The sequence below is a fragment of the Protopterus annectens genome, chromosome 9.part0, assembly GCF_019279795.1.
Source record: "Protopterus annectens isolate FY-2018-M chromosome 9.part0, PAN1.0, whole genome shotgun sequence".
In the NCBI taxonomy this organism is placed as follows: Eukaryota; Metazoa; Chordata; order Ceratodontiformes; family Protopteridae; genus Protopterus; species Protopterus annectens.
In genome coordinates this window covers 408,793,144-408,813,728 of record NC_056743.1, presented here as the reverse complement: position 1 = coordinate 408,813,728, position 20,585 = coordinate 408,793,144, and positions in this window count along the sequence as shown.

Genomic DNA, 20,585 nt, shown 5'->3' with positions numbered 1-20,585 from the left:
TATATTTGAAAAAGAAGCATTCATTATTGGAGCTCAGATGGAGTAGTGGTATATTGCTCTGGCTACAGTATACAGGGTCCTGGGTTCAAGACTTGGCAGGGCTGATTGTTTTGTTGCTGGGCAGAACAGTAGGTGATGGAGACATGGTGATTAAGGCAGTTTTAAGCAGTTGTAAGTGGGTTTGCATGATGGTAAGCGATGCTAACACATTGTTAAATGAAAAAGTGCCTAATCTGTGTAGGCATAGCCTAGCAATGCGCAAACCCGCTTACAGCCTCTTACTACTTATAGCAGCTTATTCCCACTTACCCATGCAGTAATTTATTTAAAAGAAAAGACAAAAGGGGTGATAGGAAAGTGATGAAAAAGGGGGCATGCAGAGGGAAACACAATATGACATATAACTAGGTATTTACAGGATGGGTGTAGGGAAGGTCCATAGCTGTCAGTTTCTGATACAGCAACAGCTGTGCATTTGTACAGATTTAGGAGTTGAATTTAGACACTCAAACCCCTGAGAGAGGGGTGAGGACAACAGTAATGTGTTAAGCCAATTAGACCAGATTACATGTGTCAGGTGGATGAGCGAGCGAAATGGACAGCTATGTATGAGGCGAGATTTTTTTGGGGGGGGGCAGATTGCCATTTATTTATTTATTTTATTTTTATATAAGGTGAGAGTGGGATGTTGGGGAAGGATAATAGTAGGGGAGGTAAATTGGTAGGAAGACAGAAAACAGCAGACAGGGGCAGTATATGACACGTGAGGGGGTGAACACCTTGGACAGGGAGGGTGGTTGGGAATCGGATGCCCACGAGCCCCCATATGGATGCAGTGGGACTGAGGTCCCCATCCATGGGCAGTCACCATTCCACCTTCACGGCCCCGAAGGTGGCTGTGCTGGGGACTGAGCAGGAGGGGCAGGCTGACCCTCAAGATGTGCCACGTGGCCCTCAAGCTGGCATAGCTGATCTCCAAACTCCCTTTAGAGAACACTGTGCACCAATCCCTGAACCTGTGTATGGGTGATAGTGTCCTGTCCACGCCCATGCCCAGGGGGCGGACGAGCGCCATCCCCTGAGGTGGTTCCATCCTAAGGTGGTGCAGGACCAGTGGGCGAGGAGGTCCTGGGGTGGGTCCCAGATGTACTGGGGCCCAGTGCCATGGCCAGTTTAGGCGGAACAGGTGGATCCGCTTCGAACGGCCTTCCCAGATGTGCTATGGTGTTGCAGTTTTACAACATATGTTGGCTAGTCATGAAAAAACACATTCCAGGATTGTGTGTTTATGGTGGTTGATAACAGTATCGTATACTTGGCTCATTGTTTGATCTATATGTCATTCTATGTCGGAATGACAACCAGAAGGCTTAGGGATCGATTGCGAGAGCATGTATATGATATAGGCAAAGAGGTAGAGACCAATGCTTTAGCGAGGCATGTCAAGGCTCATGGGCCCAGTGCCATGGCCAGTTTAGGCGGGATAGTCGGATCCGCTTGGAACGGCCTTCCCAGATGTGCTATGGTGTTGCAGTTTTACAACATATGTTGGCTAGTCATGAAAAAACACATTCCAGGATTGTGTGTTTATGGTGGTTGATAACAGTATCGTATACTTGGCTCATTGTTTGATCTTTATGTCATTCTATGTCGGAATGACAACCAGAAGGCTTAGGGATCGATTGTGAGAGCATGTATATGATATAGGCAAAGAGGTAGAGACCAATGCTTTAGCGAGGCATGTCAAGGCTCATGGACACACACACAGATTTGTGTTTATGGTGGTTGATAAGGTGATGGACAACTGTAAAGGAGGAGACATGAAATTGAAAGTTGAGACCAAAGAACTTGAATGGATTGTGAGACTTAAGGCCAGTACAGGGAAGGGTCTCAACGATAAAATCAACATTAAGCCTAGTCTTATAGGGAGGGATCTGCTTAAGTGATTGAGTTTAGGTATTAGTGTAGTTTATTGACCTATATATTTTTATGTAGAGATATTTTAGTAGTATTTTATATGTTTATGGATATGTATATATATTTTATATGTTTTGTCTATTTATTATAGGGCATGATTTTATGCTTCATCCTGTGAAGATGAACTATTTGCAAAGGATTTGAATGTATCTTTAAGATGCATGATTGTTTATGTGACTTTAAATGAGGGTGGAGTCTCTGCACCTCCTTAATTGGTATGGAATGGTATAAAAGAGGGCTTTTTTTTCTGTTTTATTGTCTGATGAAGTGGCTTGGTCCACGAAAGTGCTCACCATTTGTTTGTTGTGGAAATAAATCGTTGGATGTTATGTAGTCCTATCTCACCTACATTCTTACCCGTGGGTTCGGAGCTGAATATCTGCTCTGACTCAGCCAATTTTACTAGCTCAATGTCTCTCATTGGCTGGGCTAAGCAGGTATCCCACTGTGTACTGCTCCATATTCCCAGATCTCATTTGCCGCTCGTGTAGCTAGGACGTGGTCTCGCTTGGCTGTGGCTAAGTACCTTCTTTTCTTGATTTAAGAGAAGTTTGATTCAGTCAAAAGCTATTTTCATAGCTATTGTTTAAATCTAATTTTGTCTGGTGTGTTAGGCTTTGCTTAGGCTTTGTGATTGTGAGATTTTAGTGTGGTATCCCTCTTACTGTTCCCCAGGCTAGGCCTGTTTCAGTTAGAGGGCCTAGTTCTCCTCTGTTTCCTTCTGTGTTCACCCCAAACCGTTTAAATTAGAGGTTTTGGCTACCCTCTCCTTCTGTTCCTATCCATTGTTTAAAATTGTGCTAGAGTTTGTGTGTGTTTGATTGCGGTTTTTGGTGTTGGTTACCTCAGTGTCGTTCCCGCCTTTATAGAGTGAACGTCTGTTTTTGTACTGACTTGGTTTTGTGTTGTGGGACGCAGTAGTTAAAATGTCTAAGGATACGAAGGAGCATAAACCTTCGGGATTTAAAAAGTGCTCAAAATGTGGGTACAAAATGTCCATAACCGATGGACATTCCATTTGTGTCTACTGCTTAGGAGCCATCCATCTGCAGGAATCCTGCAGCTTTCATCATGCGTTCAGCCCTAGAGTTCTCCAAGAGAGAAAGAATACGCTAATCTTAAAGGGACTTTTAAAACCCTCTTTTGAAGAGGCTATGGATTCGGCTTCCAGTGGCAAGTCTAAATCTGGCAAGTTAAAAAAGAGATCTCTGGCTCTGTCAGCTTCATCGGAGCCACTGGAGAAAATGTCTAAAACTGCATCGACCTCCTCGGCTCCACTGTCTTCGGGGCCGCAGGAAGGATTGGTATCTATGGAACCGGCGTTGGCTCCAATTGTATTGGAACCTCCTTGGAGCTGATCGCCCAGTCTCAAACCTACTTCTCCTGAGAGGAGATCGCATTCCCCATCCCTGTCCTCCAAATCCTCCAGGACCCTTTCTGATGTGGATGTGGATAGGGTGGGTTCAGAGGCTCCTCCAGTTACCAGTTTTGGCAAAATTGTTTTCGGCTCCGACCTAGTCGGCTCCGGAGCCCATCAAGACATCTTCTTCGATCATTCCTCCTCCGAGCGCATCTCTGTCTTCGGAGCTGGAGTGTTCTGTGCCGCGTGATGTGTCTAGGCCGGTTCCGATGCCCCATTCGGATCCATCGGTACCGGCATCGGCTCCGACCCTGTCTGCTCCGTCCTCAGGGTTCAGGATTCGGGACTCTTTGGTCGGGCCCAAGGGGGACATCTCGGGACTTATTTCGGTTCCGAGTCTCCCTCTCGGTGCTTCAGCTTGGGGAACTCTGACTCCTGTCATGGCCTCGGAGACTAGTCGCTCCTCAGACTCGGGGGGGGGGGGCCTTTGAGGCTATGCGGACTGCGCTGGCCAGATCGTCAGCAACATCAGGCGGGTCGGTCACTCTGTCACCCACCACTCCGGTGAGAGCCTCTGATCACCACCCATCCATGGACAGCAGAGCACCAGGGCCTAGGGATACCCCCACGAGTGGTCCCCAAATTTCTGAGGGTCCCTCAGAGTTGGTGCCTGAGGAGCCCCCCATAAAGAAAACGTGCAAGAGGAAGCACATAGACTTCCAAGACGAGTCCCTCACCTCTGATACTGACCTTGAGGAATCAGAGGGGTCCTCCAAGTCATCCTCTGATGATGTTTCCTTCTCCGATATCCTGGAGATACTGAAACATAGAGGTGACTGGCCCTCCAAAGCCCCTTCCAAGGAGGAGTCAGTATTCCTTAAGGCTTTTGGTGCTCAACCCTCCGCCTCCTGGGTGTCTCCACCCTTCGGCGAACTCCTTGACCTGATTTGTCAAAGAGTGTGGGAGAACCTTGATTCTGTGGAGCCCCCCCCCGTGCCCAGGCATCCCAACAATTTTCTTTCCACCCCCCAGGGCAAAGAGTTTCTGTCTAAAGGAGTTCCTGTAGATGCCATGGTGGTGGCAGCGGCAGCCACCCAGAAGGAAGTAGCAGAGTCTTCTTCATCCGTTCATCCTCCTAACAAGGAGACTAGGACCATGGATCGGTACGGGAAGCGTACCCTCTCATCAGCGACCTTTACGTTATGGTCCCTGAATTACTTGTCTCACTTCACTTGGCTCTATAGAGATCTCCTCAAAGAGTTAGGAGATACTCTTGCGGGTAACGTTCCTGAGGCGGTGGCTCAGACGGTTAATGCCCAGGTCTCTACACTCAACTCAATTGTCAACTCATCCATGAGGCTCATTTCGTATGCAGCCGAGGGAGCGAGTAGGGCAGCAAGCTCAGGGGTCGCTCTTAGAAGGCAAGCCTGGCTGCGCCTGTGTCACTTTGCGGAGGCCTTCAAGTCTTCCTTCACTGACGCCCCCTTTGATGGTTCCTCCTTGTTTGGGACCAAAGTGAAAGACACCTTCACCAGGTGCGAGCAAGAGGGAAAGACCCTGTCTGCCGTAGGGGTCCATTTTTCCCTTTCTTCTAGGCCTTATCCCAAGGCCTAGCAGGGGAGGAAGATGTGGTTCAAGAAATCACAGAGGTTTTTTCCTGCCACACAAGGAGAACCCCCTTCCAGAGGCAGGGGAGGGGGGGTTATTCAGGGAGACATCGCCCCAGAGGCAGACGGGGCCCCCGCAATTCGGGAGACAGCGACTCCTTCCGTGGTTCTCCATACTCTCATTCCTGAGGGTGTGCCCGACTGCGCTTATCCGGAGCCAGTTGGGGGTCGAATTTCCTTATATCCGGAAGCCTGGGAAAGCATTACCCAGGACCGATGGGTATTAAGGATAATTTCCGGAGGTTGCCTCATTCCATTCTCGTCAGTACCCCCGCCAATCAGAAAAATCCTGGACGTTCCACCCAGTCAGAGGGATCAAGCAGCCTCAGAGGTCTCGCAGCTGCTAGAAAAAGGAGCTATCCAGCATGTCCCCTCAGACCAAATTGGATTAGGGACTTACTCAAGATTCTTTTTGGTGCCGAAAAGAACAGGGGACATGAGACCCATACTAGATCTCATCCAACTCAACAATCACATACACAAGTCCAAGTTCCATATGGTCACACTACAATCGATTCTCCCATTGTTGGGGGAGGAGATATGGATGAGCTCCATCGACCTCAATGATGCTTACTACCATGTGAAAATGGACAGAGCATCCAGGAGTCACCTACACGTCCGGCTGGGAGCCAGTCACTTCCAGTTTTGAGCCCTGCCCTTTGGTCTCACCACAGCCCCCAGGGTGTTCACCAAGTGTATGGTGGTGGTGACGGCTCACTTGAGACGTCAGGGATTCCAGGTGTTTCCGTATCTGGATGACTGGCTCCTTACCGCTCCCACCATGCATCAACTAATTCAGACCAGAGACACTACCATCAATCTGTATCACCAGTTGGGCATAACAATAAATTGGGAAAAATCTGCCTTATTGCCCTCACAGCGTGTCACATTTATAGGAGCAGAATTAGACGCCATTCCAATGCGAGCATTTTTACCACAAGAAAGGATCAGAGTATTATAGGTTCATAGGTTGGTACTGAGCTATCTGCCCAAAGGCGTATATTAGCCCAGCCACGTTGTGCGGTATTCACTGCCCCTTTAGTAGTTCCTTAGACCCTTGTACTAGCAGCTAGTACCCTTGGCCCCTATCTAGTAGTGCTGTTGGTGTGATCCCCGGTGTGAACTTTGTTACCCATCCACTCATCAAGGTTCCTCTTGAAGAGTGATAGTGAGGGGCTCTGTCTTATGTAAATCGGGACCCTGTTCCATAGTAAGGGAAGTCTCTGTGAAGGGAATCTATTCCTTCAGCATGTTCTATTCATTGTTGTGTTGAGATTTATATCCCTAGAGCGTGTAGCTCGAGTAGATTTTGTTTTGCTAAGATGGAGCATGTTCAACAATTCTGGGTTGGACATGGCTCTGTACGTCAGACAAAGATCGCCTCTGAGAAAGCGGTATACAACAGAGAACAGTCTTAGCTTTTTCAATCGTGCTGCATAGGGCAACTGTTTGAGGCCAGTAATTCTCTTGGTTAGGTACCTCTGTGGTCTCTCCAGCTGCTGGAGATGTCTAGCCAGGTACATTCCAATTGGTGCATTGTACTCAATAATGGGTCTGATGAGGGAAGAGTAGAGGGGCACCATTACATCCTTAGATCTTGATGTGAACCCTTTCATGATCAGATGGGTCACATAGAAGGATTTTGTAACCACTTTGGCAACATGGTTATCAAAGGAAAGCTGGCTATCTACTTGGGTCCCTAGATCATTTATTTCTTCTTCAGATTTCAGGGGATTACCTCCTATGTTGTAGTTTGCGGGTACTCTGTTTTTTCCAAAGGGGATTACTACGCATTTTTTTGCATTTAGCTTGAGACCATGGCTTTTGACACCATGCATCAGTCTCATTTAGGCCCTTCTGGAAGATCTTCATGTCGGCCGGAGAATCTATTATAGCACCCAGTTTGCAGTCGTCCTCAAACTTAGTCAGCCACAGCCCTTCCGTGCTTGCCTGTACTTCTGAGAAGTATATGCCAAACAGGAGGGGCCCCAGGACAGAGCCCTGAGGCACACCACTCATTACTGGTCTGGATTCGGACATAGATCCCGCTACTATTACTTTATGGGATCTGTCTGAGAGCCAGTTTGCGATCCATCTTGTGACGTAAGGGTTTATGCCCAGGCTGGTTATGTTATTACAACAACAGATACACATGCTGATGCCCCTGAGACAAGCGAAGGCAAGATGGGTTCTCCAACTCCTAGGGACTATGGCAGCAACAATCATGTTGGTCCCTCTAGCGAGATTACACATGAGAATTCTCCAATGGCTCCTCTTTGTTCAGTGGTCTCTCCAAAGACTCCCACTATCTCATCCCATCTTATTCATGGACAGATGCAAGCAGGACCTCGGTTGGTGGCTGTGCACCAACAATTTGAACGGGGGAAAGCCCTTCGTTCCACCTATCCCGGTTGCCACAGTGACCACGGACGCCTCCCAGATGGGGGGGGGGGGATTATCTTGGCAGGACAGTCCAAGGCACGTGGCAAGAACACGAGATACATTTGCATATAAATGTCCTAGAGATGAGAGCAGTGCTTCTTGCATTGCTAGCACTTCAGAGGGTTCGTCCTCTAGGGACGATTGCTATACACTCAGACAACATCTCAGTAGTGTGGTATCTCAAAAAGCAAAGGGGAACCTGGTTTTACCCTCTGTGCAGAGATGCCATGCGAGTGTGGCATTGGGCAGTAGCTTCCCAGCAGTTTCTGGTGGCAATGCACATTCCAGGGAAGTCCAACGTGATTGCGGACAGGCTAAACAGAGCTGTTACGAGTGGTCCCTGAATCCCTTGGTTGCAGAACGAATCTTCAGCAGATGGGGTCAGCCTTGCTGTGACCTTTTTGCCAGCCCTCTCAGTGCGAAATGCAGCAACTACTTCACACTGATCCCCCACAGGGGGAGTCACCTAGGGACGCTCTGGTTCACGATTGGCCCTCCGGTCTGCTTTATGCTTTCCCTCTGTTTCCCCTGCTGTCAAAGGTGATTCAGAAAGTGTAATCCTTGGGAAGCAGAATGATTCTGATTGCTCCACACTGACCTCGTCAAGTCTGGTTCCCTTTTCTTCAATCATGCATTGTGGACACTTCTTGAATTCTGGACCCTCAACCAGATTTACTGACACACATGTTGGGACAGTTCCACCCCTCCCTGATGGCCCTCCGGTTGACAGCCTGGCTACTCCACTTCCATCGTTAGTCAGACTTCATAATTTCTCACCGGAAGTGGTCCATATATTATCGTCCTCTCATAAACCATCCACTAGAAAGTAAATGGAAAAGGTTCCCTATCTGGGCACATACCAGAGGCATTGATCCTTACACAGCTCCAATAGATTCAGTTCTGGAGTTCTTGTCTATGCTTTTCCATCAGGGGTCCGCATCAGCCACCATCAAAGTTCAACTGGCGGCGATATCTAATTTCCACGTAGCCAATGAACCTAGTCTCATGGCACATAGACTATGCAAAGCATTCCTCAAAGGTACTCTGTTGCTTCGTCCCCCGGTGTCCGAACCTATCATGCCCTGGGATCTTAATTTTGTTCTACAAGCCCTTACTTTACAACCCTTTGAGCCTGCAGCTACCTGCAAATTAAAATTCTTGACATGGAAAACAGCCTTCTTAACAGCAGTCACTTCAGCAAGGCGGGTTTCGGAAATTCAAGCCCTCTCTATCAAACCTCCATATTTAATCTTACATAAAGATAGGGTCTCTCTTAGACCAAACCCCTCTTTCCTTCCTAAAGTGGCTTCCATGTCTAACATAAATCAGTCCACTGAGCTGCCTGTTTTCTTCCCCCACTTTTTTAACAAGTCATAATTTAGATTTCACCAATTGGATGTACATAGACAGTTACGCTTCTATCTACACCAGACAAAAGATATCCGGAAGTCTGACCAACTTTTTGTCTCCTTTTTGGAAAACCAAATGGGCTCCCCCGGTATCCAAGGTCACACTGTCTAGATGGATAGTTGTATCTCTTTCATCTATCAAGCAGGAGGTAAAAATCTGCCATTTCTGGTCAAGGCACATTCTACTCGGGCTGTTTGTACATCCACAGCCTATCAAGCCAGATTGTCAATGGATGATATATGTGCTGCAGCTACTTGGGCTTCTACTCACACCTTTGTTTCTCATTACAAATTGGATGTGGTATCCAGGGGCAGGTCTTCCTTTGGCTCCAGAGTTCTCAGGAGTATTTTCCTATGAGCCACCCAGGATGTAGGCGCTAGGCACGCTGTCCCACGGGTAAGAATGTAGGCGAGATAGGACTACATAACATCAGGAAGTTATGTACTCACCATAACGTTCGATGTATGTAGTCCATCTCGCTGAACATTATTACTTACCCTCCCACCTTCCCCCTTCCTGGAGGATTTGGAGGTTAGGTTGTCATCTACAGAGTTCCCTTGCTTAGCTTATTCTTTATATGGATGTGATGTGTGCATGGAGTACAAATGAGTTTCACAGCAAACTAGATCTGGGGATATGGAGCAGTGAACCATGGGATACCTGCTTAGCCCAGCCAATGAGAGACTTCGAGCTAGTAAAATAGGCCGCGTCGGAGCCAATATTCGGCTCCGAACCCACGGGTAAGAATGTGAGGCGAGATGGACTACATACATCGAACGTTATGGTGAGTACATAACTTTTTGTTTTACTTCAATAAGCCGTGGCCTGTTGTTTCTAGTGCTTTTTATGATATTGGACTGGTTTTTGGAAGCACAGCTTACCTCTACCACTTATTTTTTTGTTTTTGTAACAACTGTATATGCTTGAAGTGCTCACAACTTTAATGATCATTGCTCTAATCATTACTCTACAGGTATTACCTCACTTTACAGCAACCAATGGCCGTGGGTTGGGCAGTGGTATGTTTGTACACAGTGTATAATTACAGCCTTCTTATAGCTACTTTATACCTTTTCTTACCTGGCAGACCTGTGGAGGAGATTTCTGTAAACACTACCTGACTGTTTCTACCCATATTCACGCAGTCAGGGTTACATATGTGCACTCTGTGTGTGTGTGTGTGTGTGTGTGTGTGTGTGTGTGTGTGTGTGCGCGCGCGCGCACTACTGCCATACTCTACCTTGATTTCTATGAGTCACCCTGGTTGTTGGCAGCAGTGACCACTAGCTTTGACAGTGGGACACTTGAGGAACATTTCTTGGTTGAAGCTACATGGTGTTTGTACTCATCTTGCTGTCATTTGCAGCCTTGGGGTTGGACAGTGGGTGTTGGACACAGTATAACTACAGCCTTCTTATAGCTACTTTATACCTTTTCTTACCTGGCAGACTTGTGGAGGAAATTTATGTTAGGGCTCTACACACAGTCTCAAAATCCTGGGATTCAAACTGTGCCTGTTTTGTGCAAACAAATACAAGTTTGTGTTTCATCAGAATGAGCTGTTGAGAAGCTGCTCTCTCTTATTTGACTGTTTTCTGTCTAATACTCTCTTGGTTGTACAATCCAAAGTTGCAATTCTGACATTCATGCATAGCACATATGTCTTGTATAGCACAGTGTAGAAAACACTGGTTAACATAACATTACTATTCAGATATCAGAACTTGGTGCATGCAGTATTTCATATAGTTAATCTCTTGTTTTATAACTCCACAGTCTTTGTCAGATGTAATGCTTTCAGAGCTATATTTGCTATGCATAAACTGTACACATATCAATTCATACAATACCAAAGTAAACACAACCAGTCTAGGGTTTTGACTTTTATTGACAAGTACTTACACTTTTATTGATATATAGCTTGTATGTCACTATTACTCTCCTACTGGCTTGTTTATTCAGTACAAACCATACCCATTTTTTAAATACTGCAAGGTGACGTTCTACTCATTTTTATTTATTTGCCCTGAATACTACAAGCTAGATTGTTCCTCACCAGCCTTGCGACTCAGCCATAGCAGCCTGCTGGCATGGGTGTCCAAGTTTGCAGCCCTCTCATCTTCAGCTGTACAGGAGTTAAGAAAAATAGTTATGCATACCTATCCATCACATGTACAGGCTGGACTCTGGAAAACACTTATTGTGACTGATATTTACATACGCCTGGAGCATTCCCTACCCAGGCATCTTGGACCCACGGGTCCAAGAGCTCCCTCTTCCTCCACTTCAAGTCAGCAAAGTGGTGCCAGACCTGCTCACCAGTCCAAAGGATGCCAGTGGGACTGGTGAGATCGAGGGCGAGACAGTTCCAGGCCTCCGCTTTTTCCTGCAGCAGTCTCATGTCATGGTTATCTACGAGGAGTCCAACCATGACCCTGGACTCATGAATGCCCCATCGCTGCGCCCAAAAGCGAACACCTTCACCAAAATACCAGCCATAGTGCCTACAGTGGGGAGCTACAACTGGTTATGAGCTATATTCCTGCCTGTGAGGTTTAAATATGGCTGATTTCCTGCCCTTTTATGTGATTGGACAGTTTTGAATATGCTGAGCTAAGCTAAACATTGGGCAACCCGCTTAGCAAAGATAAGCATTGCTTAAAGTAGTAGATGCTAAGCCCTGCTTACCAGTGCACAAATCCGCTTAGCTATGCTAATTCATGTTTAGAATTTACATTTAAACAATGCTTATACAGGCTAAGCATAGCTGTTCACAAGTTAAAATTGTTCAGCTTTCCTTTTACAGACTATCAGCATTGTGGGGTTGATTCCTCATAAATTATATATTATGATATGTATGGTTACCTTCCATAACATCCCCCTATGTGCTTTCATTACATTACATTCTTTTGTGACTAGACTGTATGGGACACTTGTTTATATGGGAGTTTCACATCTGTACTACACTGACACCTCATATTTGGACCTGCTACACTACACTGGTTAACCAATATACATTATTCACTACCTATTGATAAGATATACTTTTAGTGCTCCTTTCACAAACAAAAATGAATGGACTGTATTGGGGCTTGAACAGTGAATGCCTGCATGCAAAGCAAAAGCTCTAACCACTACACTATTTCACTTTAGACTATTTTGGCTGTATATTTCTATTTAGCTCATTGGGATGTGTAAGCTAGGCTGAGCAGAGGTGTGCGTCGCTCAAACCTGCTCAGCTATGCTTAAACTTTATTGGATATCGAAAAAAAATAAACGTGTAACATTAATGTTATAAACTATCACAGCTGCTACTATGTATCGATTTGTGTTAGAGGACATTTTATGAGTCAAAGGCCAAAAATATTAGGGAATAATCTGTGAAAATCTGGACAGTTGAGTGCTATGTTGTGGGGAGCTGTGCTTATATATACCGCAGAACTGTTAGCTGCTGTGGAATTGGCGTATGGCAATTCTAGAGTGCAGGGGCCGTGTGTACTGCTCAGACACACCCCCTGCACTCGTTCTTGTTTCATGGCCGTCTAGTGTAGACAGCAGCGCGCCCTCATGAATATGCAGGGCATGCTACTGTCCTAAACGGCTATGGAACGGTCCGTGCAAGAATAACACTATTCTTGCATGGAGCTTGATGAATCCCAGGGAGTATATATTAAAATCCCAGACAAACCTACCAATTTTTATTTGGCAATTAACACAAAGGAGAAAGGCTCTGAACTGATAATGAGCTGCTTTCTGTAGGGTAGAGAGTTTTGTCCCTTCCACCGTCACTGTGCTGCTTACTGTATGACTGAACATGTTGCTTAAGCAGGCAGTGCTCCTGCATTATCCCAGTAGAGGGACACATGCCCAGTGGACTTACCTAGTTATTAAATGAATAAAATAAAAATAAGTTACATAGAAAAAGAAAAAAGATCAGATAACCCCTGATGCCCCAGTAAGGGTTAATTGCCTTCACACATGGTTCATCACACTAAGCAAAGAAAATATTTTTACTCCTTAAATGCCTTTACATCCTCTATCTCACTAAAAGCTTCATGTCTAAAAAGCAAACTGCAGTAATTTAAATTAATATTGAAGATAACCAAGTCATGCAGTGCTGAAGATTTTAAGCTAGTTTTCTTATTGTCTAACCTAGACAAAAGATTTGAGAAACTAATGTATAACCAACATGTTTCCAGTCCTACTTAACTGCCTGTTGGTGTCAACATGGTTTCGAGTATGGTTCAAGTACCATGACTGCCCTCTACAGATAACTCACTTCAGTACCTGGAGAAGGTATAGTAACAGGAGGCCTGTCCACTGACCTGTCGAAGGCCTTTGATCTAGTTGAGCACTGATTCACTCTTACACTGGCTACTTAGGGTAAGGCTAAGTCCCACTGTGGTATAATGGTTCACAGACCTTTTCCACAATAGCGATTTCAAAGGCAAAATACAGAGCACCTCCTTCCACTCTGCTCCACTTATCAAAGGACTCTCTCTCAAGGATCCTATCTCCCAAACTCTTCTGTCTGTTCATTACAAACTAAGTGCAAACTATTCTACACATCTCAATTATTTCGTATACAGAGCTAGTAATGTGCCAACAGAATACAGTCTAAACTAGAACAGGACATGTAACCAGTCTGAGAGGTGTTATAAGCTCATCCTTAACTCAAATAAAAATGTTGGTAACCACCCACAAAATAAGCCCCCCCCCCCAAAACAGGAGCATTCTCTGAAATAACACTCCCCACATCAAGAATACCATTGCACCCTGTTCTTGTTAGTAATAGCTATCAATTCATAACACTCTCCTACATCAAGAATATCATCACACCCTACTCTGAATAGTAATAGATATCGAGTCATAACACTCACCCTCAGAAAGAATACTATTGAACCATGCTCTCACTACTAATAACTATTGATTTGTAACACTTTCCCACAGAAAGAATACCATCACACCGTGCTCTCAGTAGTAATAGCTACTGATTCCTAACACTCCTCACATCAAGAATACCATTGCACCCTGCTCTTGTTAGTAATAGCTATCAATTTGTAACACTCTCCCACATCAAGAATATGATTGCACCCTGCTATCAATAGTAATAGCTATCGAGTCATAACTCTCCGACAGAAAGAATACTATTGAACCATGCTCTCACTACTAATAGCTATCGATTCATAGCACTGTCCCACAGAAAGAATGGCACTGTGCCAAACTCTCAAACAGTAATAGCTATCGATTTGTAACACTCTCCCAGAGAAACAATACCATTACAACCTGCTCTCAATAGTAATATCGATCAAATCATAACACTCTCCCACAGAAAGAATACTATTGAACCATGCTGTCAATAGTAATAGCTATTGATTCATAACACTTTCCCACAGAAAGAATACCATCACACCGTACTCACAATAATAATAGCTCGATTCATAACACTGTCCCACAGAGACTACCATCATTGCATGCTCTCGACAGTAATAGCTATAGATTCAGAACACTCTCCCACAGAAAGAATGCCATTGAGCCAAACTCTCAACAGTAATAGCTGTCGATTCATAACACTGTCCAACAGAAAGAATGTCATTGTGCCATGCTCTCAACAGTAGTAGCTATCGATTCATAACACTGTCTCACAGAAAGAATGCTATCACCCCATGCTCTCAACAGTAATAGCTCTTGACTCATAACACTGTCCCACTGAAAGAATATCATTGGTCCATGCTGTCAAGAGTAACAGGTATTGACTCATAACTCTGTCTCACAGAAAGAATGCCACTACACCATGCTGTCAACAGAAATAGCTATTGATTCATAACACTGTCAGACAGAAAGAATACCATAATGCCATGCTCCAACAGTAATAGCTATTGATCGACATTGTCCCACAGAACGAATGCCATTGTGCCATGCTCTCAACAGTAATAGCTATTGATTCATAACTGTCCCACAGAAAGAATGCCATCACCCCATGCTCTCAACAGTAATAGCTCTTGATTCATAACATTGTCTTACAAAAAGAATGCTACCACACCATGCTCTCAACAGAAATAGCTATCGATTCATAACACTTTTAGACAAAAAGAATGCCATTCTCCAACAGTAATAGCTATTGATCGACATTGTCCCACAGAAAGAATGCCATCATGCCATGCTCCAACAGTAATAGCTATTGATCAATAACATTGTCTCACAGAACACCATCATCACATACTGTCAACAGTAATAGCTATCGATTTGTAACTCTCCCACAGAAACAATACCATTGCACCCTGTTCGCAAAAGTAATAGCTATGGAGTCATAACACTCTCCCACAGAAAGAATTCTGTTGAACCATGCTGTCAGTAGTAATAACTATTGATTCATAACACTCTCCCACAGAAAGAATACCATCATACCATGCTCTCAATAGTAACAGCTATCGATTCATAACACTGTCCCACAGAAAAAGTGCTATTGAGCCAAACTCTCAAGAGTAATAGCTTTCAATTCATAACACTGTCCCACAGAAAGAATGCCATCATGCCATGCTACAACAGTAATAGCTATTAAGTGATAACATTGTCCCACAGAAAGAATGCCATTGTGCCATGCTCTCAATAGTAATAGCTATTGATTCATAACACTGTCCCACAGAAAGAATGCCATTGTGCCATGCTCTCAACAGTAATAGCTATTGATTCATAACACTGTCCCACAGAAAGAACGGAAAGAATGCCATTGTGCCATGCTCTCAATAGTAATAACTATTGATTCATAACACTGTCCCACAGAAAGAACGGAAAGGATGCCATCGTTCCATGCTCTCAACAGTAATAGCTATTGATTCATAACACTGTCCCACAGAAAGAACGGAAAGGATGCCATCGTTCCATGCTCTCAACAGTAATAGCTATCGATTCATAACACTGTCCCACAGAAAGAACGGAAAGGATGCCATCGTTCCATGCTCTCAATAGTAATAGCTATTGATTCATAACACTGTCCCACAGAAAGAATGCCATTGTGCCATGCTCTCAACAGTAATAGCTATTGATTCATAACACTGTCCCACAGAAAGAACGGAAAGGATGCCATCGTTCCATGCTCTCAACAGTAATAGCTATCGATTCATAACACTGTCCCACAGAAAGAACGGAAAGGATGCCATCGTTCCATGCTCTCAATAGTAATAGCTATTGATTCATAACACTGTCCCACAGAAAGAACGGAAAGGATGCCATCGTTCCATGCTCTCAACAGTAATAGCTATCGATTCATAACACTGTCCCACAGAAAGAACGGAAAGGATGCCATCGTTCCATGCTCTCAATAGTAATAGCTATCGATTCATAAAACTGTCCAATAGAAAGAATGCCATTGTGCCATGCTCTCAATAGTAATAGCTATCGATTCATAACACTGTCCCACAGAAAGAACGGAAAGGATGCCATCGTTCCATGCTCTCAATAGTAATAGCTATTGATTCATAACACTGTCCCACAGAAAGAACGGAAAGGATGCCATCGTTCCATGCTCTCAATAGTAATAGCTATCGATTCATAACACTGTCCCACAGAAAGAACGGAAAGGATGCCATCGTTCCATGCTCTCAATAGTAATAGCTATCGATTCATAACACTGTCCCACAGAAAGAACGGAAAGGATGCCATCGTTCCATGCTCTCAATAGTAATAGCTATTGATTCCTAACTCTCCCACAGAAAGAATGCCATCGAGCCAAACCCTCAACAGTAATAGCTATCGATTCATAAAACTGTCCAATAGAAAGAATGCCATTGTGCCATGCTCTCAACAGTAATAGCTATTAATTAATTAATTTATTTATTTAACATTTGTTTACCGGGAAAGTCTGACTTGGAATAAAGCCAATTTTCAGTGAAAGCCCAGGGAGAAATGCTGTGATTCATGAAACTCTTCCGAGTCCCGCATAAAGAATAGCATCAAGCCCTGTTCTCCACAGTAATAGCTATCTATTTATAACACCGTCCAGCAGAAAGAATGCCATCATACCATGCTCTCAAGAGTAACAGTTATTAATTCATAACAATGTCCCACAGAAAGAATGCCATCGCGCCATGCTCTCGACAGTAGTAGCTGTAGATTCACAACACTATCCCATGTAAAGAATACCATTGCACCATGCTCTCTGTAGTAACCGATGTAGATTCACATCACTATCCCACATAAAGAATACCATTGCACCATGCTGTCAGTAGTAGCAGATATAAATTCACAGCACTATCCCACATAAAGAATACCATTGCACCATGCTCTCAGTAGTAGCAGATATAGATTCACAGCACTGTCCCGCATAAAGAATACCATTGCACCATGCTGTCAGTAGTAGCAGATATAGATTCACAGTACTGTCCCACATAAAGAATACCATTGCACCATGCTCTCAGTAGTAGCAGATATAGATTCACAGCACTGTCCCACATAAAGAATACCATTGCACCATGCTGTCAGTAGTAGCAGATATAGATTCACAGCACTATCCCACATAAAGAATACCATTGCACCATGCTGACAGTAGTAGCAGATATAGATTCACAGCACTGTCCCACATAAAGAATACCATTGCACCATGCTCTCAGTAGTAGCAGATATAGATTCACATCACTATCCCACATAAAGAATACCATTGCAACATGCTGTCAGTAGTAGCAGATATAGATTCACAGCACTATCCCACATAAAGAATACCATTGCACCATGCTGTCAGTAGTAGCAGATATAGATTCACAGCACTATCTCACATAAAGAATACCATTGCACCATGCTGTCAGTAGTAGCAGATATAGATTCACAGCACTGTCCGACATAAAGAATACCATTGCACCGTGCTGTCAGTAGTAGCAGATATAGATTCACAGCACTATCCCACATAAAGAATACCATTGCACCATGCTCTCAAAAGCAAGGTGGCTCCCTGTTAAGCAAAGATAATTACTTCTCATAGCATGTCTGTTTTTTAACTATTCTTTCCAAAAAAATATTTTGCTACATATCAGTCTGTTCAGCATTCAGCAATTTTATTCAAACAGAAAAAAACTGTCTTTCAGTACTACAAATGAAGAAGTCATATTTAAACAGAAGAAACTGTTGACAAATGAAAAAGATTATGAACTGATTCTACTAACAGTAATGCTGACCAATATAAATCAGTGTTTAGGTGCCTAGCTCAACAGTTCAGCAATATAGAATGGAACAGAAGGAGGGAGGAGGTGGTCACACAGCAAGCAGAATCAAATACCAGTGAGAGTCCAGGAAAAGAATATGGACAGCAATTATTGACCAATGAGGGGCAGGGCGTTGAACAGGCAGGACCTTCAGAAGGAACAGGAAATGTAGTTCTGTAACAGTGTGAACAGCAACAACCCAAACAAGACTGATTAGAAGTGTCACAACAAGCAATTCATTGGTGAGGGTTTTATAAAATTAATAAACTTTATTCAGTTTATCTTGCTCGCAGTTGGATGATACCCAATTGGAGGTTCTTGGTAAAGTTGTATTTCAATTCTGCTAAACAAGCTAGTATATCTGAAACCAGTATATTAAGTTAGAAAGGTTTATTTGAAATGTTTGTTCAAAAATAACGGCAATAATACTTCTGCAGTGAGTGAGTAAAAAAATCATATCTATGTCACCAGAACTGAATTAATTTAATACTTTTGCTGGGACATTTGAGAGTGATTATCATCCATATTAAAATTAGTCCCCCCCCCCAAAAAAAAAAAAAAAGCTGGGTAGCAGTACTGCTACAACAGTTATATAAGCAGATGGGGGGATCTTTGGTTATTATGGATGTGGTAAGTTGTAATGAAAAAATGTCTGCCATGCTTTCTGAAGCTGTATACCATACTGAGGTAACTGAGGTGATGTTACAGGGGGATGTAAGAACATACTGAGGTAACTGAGGTGATGTTACAGGGGGATGTAAGAACATACTGAGGTAACTGAGGTGATGTTACAGGGGGATGTAAGAACATACTGAGGTAACTGAGGTGATGTTACAGGGGGATGTAAGAACATACTGAGGTAACTGAGGTGATGTTACAGGGGAATGTAAGAACATACTGAGGTAACTGAGGTGATGTTACAGGGGGATGTAAGAACATACTGAGGTAACTGATGTGATGTTACAGGGGAATGTAAGAACATACTGAGATAACAGGTGATGTTACAGGGGGATGTAAGAACATACTGAGGTGATGTTACAGGGGGATGTAAGAACATACTGAGGTAACTGAGGTGATGTTACAGGGGGATGTAAGAACATACTGAGGTAACTGAGGTGATGTTACAGGGGGATGTAAGAACATACTGAGGTAACTGAGGTGATGTTTCAGGGGGATGTAAGAACATACTGAGGTAACTGAGGTGATGTTACAGGGGGATGTAAGAACATACTGAGGTAACTGAGGTGATGTTACAGGGGGATGTAAGAACATACTGAGGTGATGTTACAGTGGAATGTAAGAACATACTAAGGTAACTGAGGTGATGTTACAGGGGAATGTAAGAACATACTGAGGTAACTGAGGTGATGTTACAGGGGGATGTAAGAACATACAGAGGTGATGTTACAGGGGGATGTAAGAACATACTGAGGTAACTGAGGTGATGTTACAGGGGGATGTAAGAACATACTGAGGTAACTGAGGTGATGTTACAGAGGAATGTAAGAACATACTGAGGTAACTGAGGTGATGTTGCAGGGGGATGTAAGAACATACTGAGGTAACTGATGTGATGTTACAGGGGAATGTAAGAACATACTGAGGTAACAGGTGATGTTACAGGGGAATGTAAGAACATACTGAGGTAACAGGTGATGTTACAGGGGGATGTAAGAACATACTGAGGTGATGTTACAGGGGGATGTAAGAACATACTGAGGTGATGTTACAGGGGGATGTAAGAACATACTGAGGTGATGTTACAGGGGGATGTAAGAACATACTGAGGTAACTGAGGTGATGTTACAGGGGGATGTAAGAACATACTGAGGTAACTGAGGTGATGTTTCAGGGGGATGTAAGAACATACTGAGGTAACTGAGGTGATGTTACAGGGGGATGTAAGAACATACTGAGGTAACTGAGGTGATGTTACAGGGGGATGTAAGAACATACTGAGGTGATGTTACAGTGGAATGTAAGAACATACTGAGGTAACTGAGGTGATGTTACAGGGGAATGTAAGAACATACTGAGGTAACTGAGGTGATGTTACAGGGGGATGTAAGAACATACAGAGGTGATGTTACAGGGGGATGTAAGAACATACTGAGGTAACTGAGGTGATGTTACAGGGGAATGTAAGAACATACTGAGGTAACTGAGGTGATGTTACAGGGGGATGTAAGAACATACTGAGGTGATGTTACAGGGGGATGTAAGAACATACTGAGGTAACTGAGGTGATGTTACAGGGGAATGTAAGAACATACTGAGGTGATGTTACAGGGGGATGTAAGAACATACTGAGGTGATGTTACAGGGGGATGTAAGAACATACTGAGGTAACTGAGATGATGTCACAGGGGGATGTAAGAACATACTGAGGTAACTGAGGTGATGTTTCAGGGGGATGTAAGAACATACTGAGGTAACTGAGGTGATGTTACAGGGGGATGTAAGAACATACTGAGGTAACTGAGGTGATGTTACAGGGGAATGTAAGAACATACTGAGGTAACTGAGGTGATGTTA